General features: G+C 43.3%; 1 pseudogene; it reads left to right on the top strand.

Moving 5' to 3' along the window:
• The first annotated feature begins 1014 nt into the window (after positions 1-1014).
• On the top strand, positions 1015-7862 carry LOC113018141 (protein NLRC3-like; annotated as a pseudogene).
• Positions 7863-8940: the final 1078 nt, after the last annotated feature.

Raw genomic sequence — 8940 nt, 5'->3', positions numbered from 1 at the left:
TTCAGGTTGCCTAGCAACCATGATACTAACCGCGAGACATGTTACATACAGCTTTGTTTGACAGAAATGAAGGAGAAAAATGTTTTGTTGGTCATCCATTTTTGTCATGACATCACTTTGATTAGTTGAGTATCTGAGGCTGAGACCACGGGACTGTAAAACATGATTGTTGGGCTTCATTTCTGTACTGAACAGTCATTTGAGTTTAGTTAGTAAATAACAATTAGTTAATGTTGTTCATGAGACTAAAATCATCTCTCTGTGGTAATGTAAATATAATATGGCCAATATTATAGTATTGTCAGATTATTATGATATATATATATATATGTGTATAACACCCAGCACGCCCCTGCGGGCGGTTTGTCCTTCAAGCTCGGGTCCTCTACCAGAGGCCTGGGAGCTTGAGGGTCCTGCGCAGTATCTTAGCTGTTCCCAGGACTGCGCTCTTCTGGACAGAGATCTCCGACGTTGTTCCCGGGATCTGCTGGAGCCACTCGCCTACCTTGGGAGTCACCGCACCTAGTTCTCCGATTACCACGGGGACCACTGTTACCTTCACCCTCCACATCCTCTCGAGCTCTTCTCTGAGCCCTTGGTATTTCTCCAGCTTCTCGTGTTCCCTAACCCTATATATATATATATATATATATATACCACTACGCTATCCAGCTGCTTGGTGACTCTGGTGGGATATATATATATATATATATATATATATATATATATATATATATATATATATATATATATATATATATATATATATATATATATATATGTATATATATATGTATATATATATGTATATATATATGTATATATATATGTATATATATGTATATATATATGTATATATGTATATATATATGTATATATGTATATATATATGTATATATATATGTATATATGTATATATGTATATATATATATATGTGTATATGTGTATATATATATGTGTATATATATATGTGTATATATATATGTGTATATATATATATGTGTATGGGACACAGCCTGTGCTTTAAGACAACTGCCTGTCTTATTACACCCTACATTAGACAGGAAGAGCAGCTCATTAGTGTTGATGAAATCAAAGGAACTGTGAGGAACTGCAGTTTGGTCAAATCTGGATGTTTTTCACTAACAGTAAATGTTTTTAGTGATAAAGAAATGTGTTTACAGAGAGAGGAAGAGGAGTGGTGTTTGTGAGGATGAGCAGCTGTCATGCTGTGCTTTGTGTCAGGACGTCCTGAAGGATCCAGTCTCTACCAGCTATGAACACTGGTTCTGCAGACAGTGCATCTCCTCATACTGGGACCAGTCTGCTTCATCAGGAGACTCCTCCTGTCCCCAGTGTGGAGAAAGATCCAGAAGCAGAGCTGAACTGCAGACAGCCAGTCAGAGCAGCTGTGTACAAAGTAAGACTGAACATCTGTCTGCTGATGGACTCATTTCTGAAAACTGGACTTCTTGTGTTGTTCAGACATTGAAGAGTTTTCTTTCTCTTTAGTCTCATTGTTTTTCTTTCTTTCAGCAGATGTTGGTCTGCAGGAGGTTTTAGATGAACATAAGATCAGTCTGAGGAGGAGATGTGAACGTGTGACTGAAGGAAGTGATGAAACAGGAAGTAGAACCCTCCTCAACAGGATCTACACTGAGCTCTACATCACAGAGGGACAGAGTGAAGAGGTTCATACCCAACATGAGGTGAGGCAGCTGGAGACAGCTTCCAAGATGGACGCCCTCCATGACGCTCCAATCAGGTGCCAGGACACCTTTAAAGCCTTACCTGACCAACAGAGACCCATCAAAGTGGTTCTGACCAACGGCGTGGCTGGTGTTGGAAAAACCTTCTCAGTGCAGAAGCTCACTCTGGACTGGGCAGAGGGCTTGGAGAACCAACATGTCAGTGTGGTGGTTCTGCTTTCATTCAGGGAGCTGAACCTGATCAGAGATGAGCAGTACAGTCTTCTGGAGCTGCTCCATGTTTTCCATCCAACATTACAGAAGGTCACAGCAGAGAAGCTGGCTGTCTCTCAGCTTTTGTTCATCTTTGACGGCCTGGATGAAAGCAGACTTTCATTGGATTTCACCAACAGGAAGCTGCTGTCTGATGTCACACAGAAGTCATCAGTCAGCCAGCTGCTGACAAACCTCATCCAGGGGAATCTGCTTCCCTCGGCTCTCGTCTGGATAACTTCCCGACCTGCAGCAGCCAATCAGATCCCTCCTACATGTGTTGACAGGCTAACAGAAGTACGAGGCTTCACTGACGCCCAGAAGGAGGAGTACTTCAGGAGGAGATTCAGTGATGAAGAGCTGTCCAGCAGAATCATCTCCCACATGAAGACATCCAGGAGCCTCCACATCATGTGTAGTATCCCAGTCTTCTGCTGGATCACTGCTACAGTTCTGGAGCACATGTTGACTACAGAGCAGAGAGGAGAGCTGCCCAAGACCCTGACTGACATGTACTCACACTTCCTGCTGGTTCAGACAAAGAGGAAGAAGAACAAGTATTATGAGGGACATGAGACGAGTCCACAGGAGCTGACAGAGGCTGACAGGGAAGTTCTTCTGAAGCTGGGGAGGCTGGCGTTTGAACATCTGGAGAAAGGAAACATCATGTTCTACCAAGAAGACCTGGAGCAGTGAGGTCTGGATTTGACAGAGGCCTCGGTGTACTCAGGAGTTTGTACAGAGATCTTCAAAAGAGAGTGTGTGTCCTTCCAGAAACCAGTCTGCTGCTTTGTTCATCTGAGCATTCAGGAGTTTCTGGCTGCTGTCTACATGTTCCACTGTCACACCAACAGGAAGACAAAGGTGCTCAAGAAATTTTTGGGAAAAAAATACAAGTCCTCTCTGGATGATTTCCTTAAACGAGCCATGAAGAAATCCCTCCAGACTAAAAATGGCCACCTGGACCTGTGTGTTCGCTTCCTTCATGGCCTCTGTCTGGAGTCCAACCAGAGACTCTTAGTAGGTCTGCTGGGTCAGACAGAGATCAGTCCAGGAACCATCCAGAGAGTCATTAACAACCTGAAGAAGAAGAACAGTGATGAAATCTCTCCTGACAGAAGCATCAACATCTTCCACTGTCTGATGGAGATGAACCACCTCACATTATTTCAGGAGATCCAAGAGTTCCTGAAGTCAGAGAAGGAACTCTCTGCGATCCAGTGCTCAGCTCTGGCCTTCATGCTGCAGATGTCAGAGGAGGTTCTTGATGAGTTGGACCTACAGAAGTACAACACATCAGAGCGGGGACGACAGAGACTGATTCCAGCTGTGAGGAACTGCAGAAAGTCTAGGTGAGTCCAGATGTGATCATTAACATTATTGATCAGTGTAGGTTAGAGCAGGTAAGCCACTAATCAGAAGGTCGGTGGTTCGATCCCAGGCTGCCTTCTGGCTGCATGCTAAATATCCTTGGGCAACCCCATGTTTGCCTACTGGTGGTGGTCAAAGGGCCCGGTGGCGCCAGTGTCCGGCAGCCTCGCCTCAGTCACTGTGCCCCACACTGTGTAGCTGTGGCTACAATGTAGCTTGCCATTGCCAGTGTGTGAATGAGTGAATGACTGAATGTAGTGTAAAGTGCTTAGGGGTCCTTAGGGACTGAGTAAAGCGCTATACAAATGCAGGCCATTTTTACCATTTCGACACCATTCCTTTATTGTACAGATTCAACAGCAGCTCCATGGATCCCAAATCCAAGAGTGGAGAACAGATTTGAAGTGTGTCACATCCATGCAGTCACAGCTGTTTCCACCATGTTTCCACTGATATTAATCCTGTTCAATGACACGTTTCATATCAGTGAATATGTTCTTTAGGACGTCCACTGACATGTTTAAGTGTCCTGCTGGAAATCACTCAAATCATCCATGAAATCCATGAAAAATCCTTTTAGTGTTTCTAACTTCACCCTCTGTCCTCTCTCTCTCTCCATCCTCCTCACTGCTTCTTTCACTGATAATCACACAAACATCGTATTCAGTTACAAAATAACACAATAATATCATCTGATGACCATTATTAGAAGAGCAGGATCCATATTTGATATCAGAGTAACACACTGCTTGGTTATGTGCAGTCATCATCAGTGACTGTGGGTCAAACAGAAGCTCTCTGATTGGTTGCTGACCTTGGTCACCTGTCCACTCTCACCTGTTTGTGTTTGCTCTCTCTTTGCTGTCTCCATCCTCTCTCTCCTTTCTCTCCCTCTCTGTCTTTGTACGTCACTCAGGTCCAATGGAAACAGTGACATTTACAAACCAATCAAAGACAAACTGATCCATGTCAGGTTATAACAATATTCAAAGTGAATACAGGCTGCTGCTGGACACAGACAGGTAACATCATTTTGACTTGCTGTCACCTGGATCTGGACTCATAAACACTGAAGCCCTGAACAGGAATACAAATCATTTTCTGTCAACTAGCGACACACCAGCAGATAATGGCTCAGAAAGCTAAAATGAGCCAATCATTTCTGTGTTTAGTTCCCCTGAAATCAGATCTGATATCATCAGCTCTGAGTTCATTCATCATTATTGTCCATTGATGAGATTTCTGCTCCGTTTGGTAACAGTCAGCAGGTTTTTCCTGCGTGTGGATGTGAACAGTTGTACCTGACAGCAGGTAGCAAACAGAGATCATCTTTCCAGCTGGAACTCTTCACTGAGCTGATCTCATTCAAAATGTTCTGGAGTCAAATTCAAAACAGGAAACAGTCCAAATGTGTGTCTTCACTCTGACTCTATATCAGATCTCAGTGACAGACTGTGGACATTATGGAAGCCTAAATGTGACACCATCTTCCTCCTTCATCTGCAGATTAAAGCCAAACAAAGATTCTCATTAAAAGTCTGCAGGTCTGAGAGAGACTCAATCGTTGTGTCATGTCAAACACAGTAAGAGGAGCTGAAGCACAGATGTGAAGAGCAGATTCATCAGATTATGACCTCACTCTGTTTTGTCTTCATATACATTCAGTCTGTGTTTATAATGCAGATTTTCTGCTTTTATAATAACACATTTTATATTTTCTATCATCACAGACTGACTCAGTGTGGACTCTCAGAGTCTCACTGTGAAGTTGTGGCCTCAGCTCTGAAGTCCAACCCCTCCCATCTGACAGAGCTGGACATGAGTTGGAACAACCTGCGGGATTCATCACTGACGCTTCTGTGTGCTGGACTGGAGAGTCCAAACTGTCGACTGGAGACTCTGAGGTGAGTTCACTGACTGCGGCTGTTGTTGTTTTTCTATATTTCAGGTCTTTGATTGATGTTTGAAACTCTCTTTAGTTCATAAATGTTCAGGATGTGTCTGAAGACAAATGTGAAGAAGTTTGAGTGCTTTCAGAAATGTTGTGTCGTTCCAAACGACTGAACAACAGTTTTTCCTTTTGGCTCCAAACAGAAGTGACAGACTTGAGCAGGGTTCATTTAAAGGCTGACAGAAGTGGATTGGTGACGGGGAGATGTTTGACAGGACAGTGTTTCAGCCTCCACAGGTTCATGTTGTGCTCCATCAGTCAGTGAAGATGAAGTCAGTGCTGATGAGGCTGTAGAGTGTGTGAGGGATGTGAATGAGGATGATGAAGATCTGATGATAGCAGATAAAAACAGGCTGCCGAGACTTTGAGCCATACAGGGCACACAGTGTGTGTACAGAACAGCTGAAATCATTATGGAGGCCTCACTGGAATATGGAAGCATCACAGTACAGCTTCAGTGAAGCATTAAAGTCTATGATATGAGATGAGAAATGAAGCAGCCAGAGCTTTTTCATGAGTGGAAATCCACTGTGACTGTGAGCTGCTGCTACAGCCTCCAGATTAGCCAGCAGCTCATCCTGCTCAACATTTTCTCACCAACTTTAATGGAAGTGTGATGTTTTCAGCTGGAGTGATGGTCAGGGTGGCCCCCCTCTCCTCTTCTTCTCCTCTTCCTCTTTCATTTGTAAAGCCACTTCTGCTGCTTTCATTCATTTGGAAGTCCTGTAGCTGAGTTTGGGAGAGACTAACAGCCTCGGCAGCAGAGGGGAGAAAGGCTGTAACACCACCACTTTACTCTGTTCTACCTGTCACATCATTTTATCAGGAAACAAATATGCTCATGGTTTTACTATGTTCGTCTTGAAGATGTCAGAAGATCACATGGTGCTTTTTATTATTGTGTTGGTTTGTTTCCTGTCTCTTGGATGGAGCCCAGCTGTGCGTGGCCCCTGGGCCTGTGGTCAGAGTGTGTGCTGGATAATCCGGCCCAGGATGAGGCCAAACTGACATGGGATGAAATGTCTGTCACATAATTGAGCTTAGTGTAGTTTCATTTCTGAACAATTTAAAAACAACCAAACCTTTTTCTGTCTTTTCTATGTTATACTGTAGACTTTCTTTGATACTTTGTCCAAAAGGAGCAGCTTTTACTTTGAAGGGGACCGTCTCTGTTTCCTCTTCAGGTTGGATGATGGAAGCAAATGAGTGTGTGATGTTCTTTCAGTGTTGCACTTTGTAGATGCTCCCTGAGCACTGGTCTCACAGCCAGCTGCACATAGAGACCAGTGTTGTTAGTCCAGGTCAGAAGATGACTTGTTGGAATGAAAATGAGCTTGTAGTTTGTCTGCTTTAATAATGTGACTGGAAAAAGGTGTTGGACTTCAAATATGTCCATTTCTTTCACACTTCACCTTTAAAAGTGAAGCCTTGTGGTTCCTGGAAGGAAAAACACGACTTTTTCAAGTCTTTGTCCTGTTTTTATGATAAATGTACGACTTTAATGTGAAACATTCAGAGTTTTTTCTCTTGTTGTGTTTGTTTGAAACTGCTTCCTGTTGGCTTCAGCTGTTTGGAGTTTCCATTTTCTAAACTTCTACATTCTGAACCTTCTTCAGCTCTGAACAGATGATGAAACACTGAATGATTTCAAGCTCACACTTTGTCTAATAAACTTACATCTTTCATTCTTTATACAGATTGTGGGACTGTGGTTTGTCAGAGATCAGCTGTGATTATCTGGCAGCAGCACTGAAGTCCAACCCCTCCCATCTGAGACAGCTGGTCCTGTGGGGAAGCAGTCTGAAGGATCCAGATGTGAAGCAGCTGTCTGATCTTCAGCAGAGTCCAGACTACAGACTGGAGACTCTGCTGTAAGTAGTGTGATGGAGTGAGTGGGTGGTGCTGTCAGCAGTATTGTACTAAACACAGTCAGTATGAAACAAAGATCCAGTGTTTCCTGTAAAGCTGCAGCTTCTCAGTGAAACTGTGAGAGGAGAATAGTGACAGGCTTCAGGATTGGACACAAACACTTCCTGTGTCTCACCTTTATGGTCACCATAGTAACGGCTGACACGCTCTGATCAAAAACTGTCAACAGCCAATCAGCTCTCTGAACAAAGCAGCACACAGACCAATGACTGCATTCATTTCCAAGTTTAAAGCAGTGAAGAACACAGTCTGTAGGTGAGGAAGAATTTAGTGAGAGCAGATGTTTGGATGGAATTCCTCCAGTTAACAGCTGGAACCGTCCATCTGGATTGTTGGGCTTGTTGTTGGGGTTCCTACAGAGCTCAGAGTGGACACACCAAGGTTCTTCTAATGAATGAAAGTCCAAACTCAAACTAGGAGGGAAAAACATTTTCATCAACTTCAATAAAAATCCAAAGATTAGAAAAAGTGAAGCAACAATGAGTCCTAGTACAGTCCCAGCACTGAAGTCCCTGCTGCTCTTTATACTGGATGTGCTGCATCACTGACTGACAGCTGATGAAGAGTCTCTGGAAACACTCGTTTATCTCCTCTGCTCTTCCTTCTCCTCTCTGCAGGTGGAGGGTATGATGGTAAACAGGACGGTGTGTGTGCTGAGAGAGGAGGAGCTGTGTCCTGATGATCCAGAGAGGTTGAAGCAGCAGCAGCTTGTGTGTAGAGACGCTCTGACTGGGCCATGTTACTGGGAGGTGGAGAGGAGAGCTTCATCCAGCAGTGACTGACAGAGGAATGAGAAGAAGTGCAGATGACTGTCAGTGCTGCAGAGTGAACTGCTCTGAGAACAGCTCCACTGTCAGACACAATGTAGAGTCCAGCATCATCCCTGTGTGTCCCTCTGGATCTGACAGAGGATCATCAGTGTATCTGGACTGCTCTGCTGCTGCTCTGTCCTTCTACAGTCTCTGCACAGTCTCTGTCTGACTCTGGCTTCAGACCCTCCTGGATCAAACTCACCTGGAAAGACTTTCAAACATCACTCAATAGATTTGAATACAGAATATATTTGATATATACTGTAGATGTACTGTAGAGTTGCAGTTTGTCACTTGTAAATACAGTCTGTGAGCAGCTGTGAGCTGAAAGATCTTTCTAGAAACACAAAATGTTTTCACTCTTCTGTTGCTTTTTCATATATTTCCACAACATTAATATTGATCCCACCTGTCTCACCTATTTCATGCTTTTATACATAATAACAGGACACGTGTGATCTGAGCGCTGCTGTGGTTGCTGTGCTGCACGTCTTCATTTAGATAACAGAGACATCTAGTGGTTCAGAGGGAGAACTGCAGGAGATGGAGCTGTGTTTAAGCATGGAAAACTTTTTATCTTTTAGGCGCAGATACAAATATGACAAGTATCAGTGTGAGATACAAAAGGTCACATCAGTCAGCAGAGGGAACAGTGATTATGCTGTCCTCGACCTGAGTCTCTTAGTTTCACCAGCTAGAAAGCGAGATAACGATGCTCCAATAACCAGACTTATTTTCCTTTTTGCGTTGATTTATTGAAGAATGGCCTCTGACCATTGCCTTCTCTTTGACCATCGTAAAACTGGAAGTACAAAATACTGTATTAGCTAACTAACATTGTAAACTAGCTTGTTAAACTCTTACTGCAAGCTAACAAGATAAAACTTTCAAATGTACAAATTATCGTACCATTAT

This window comes from Astatotilapia calliptera, unplaced genomic scaffold (genome assembly GCF_900246225.1).
Source record: "Astatotilapia calliptera unplaced genomic scaffold, fAstCal1.2 U_scaffold_43, whole genome shotgun sequence".
Taxonomy (NCBI): Eukaryota; Metazoa; Chordata; class Actinopteri; order Cichliformes; family Cichlidae; genus Astatotilapia; species Astatotilapia calliptera.
The sequence above is the reverse complement of the archived record's forward strand: the minus strand, read 5'-3'. Positions and strand labels throughout refer to the sequence as shown.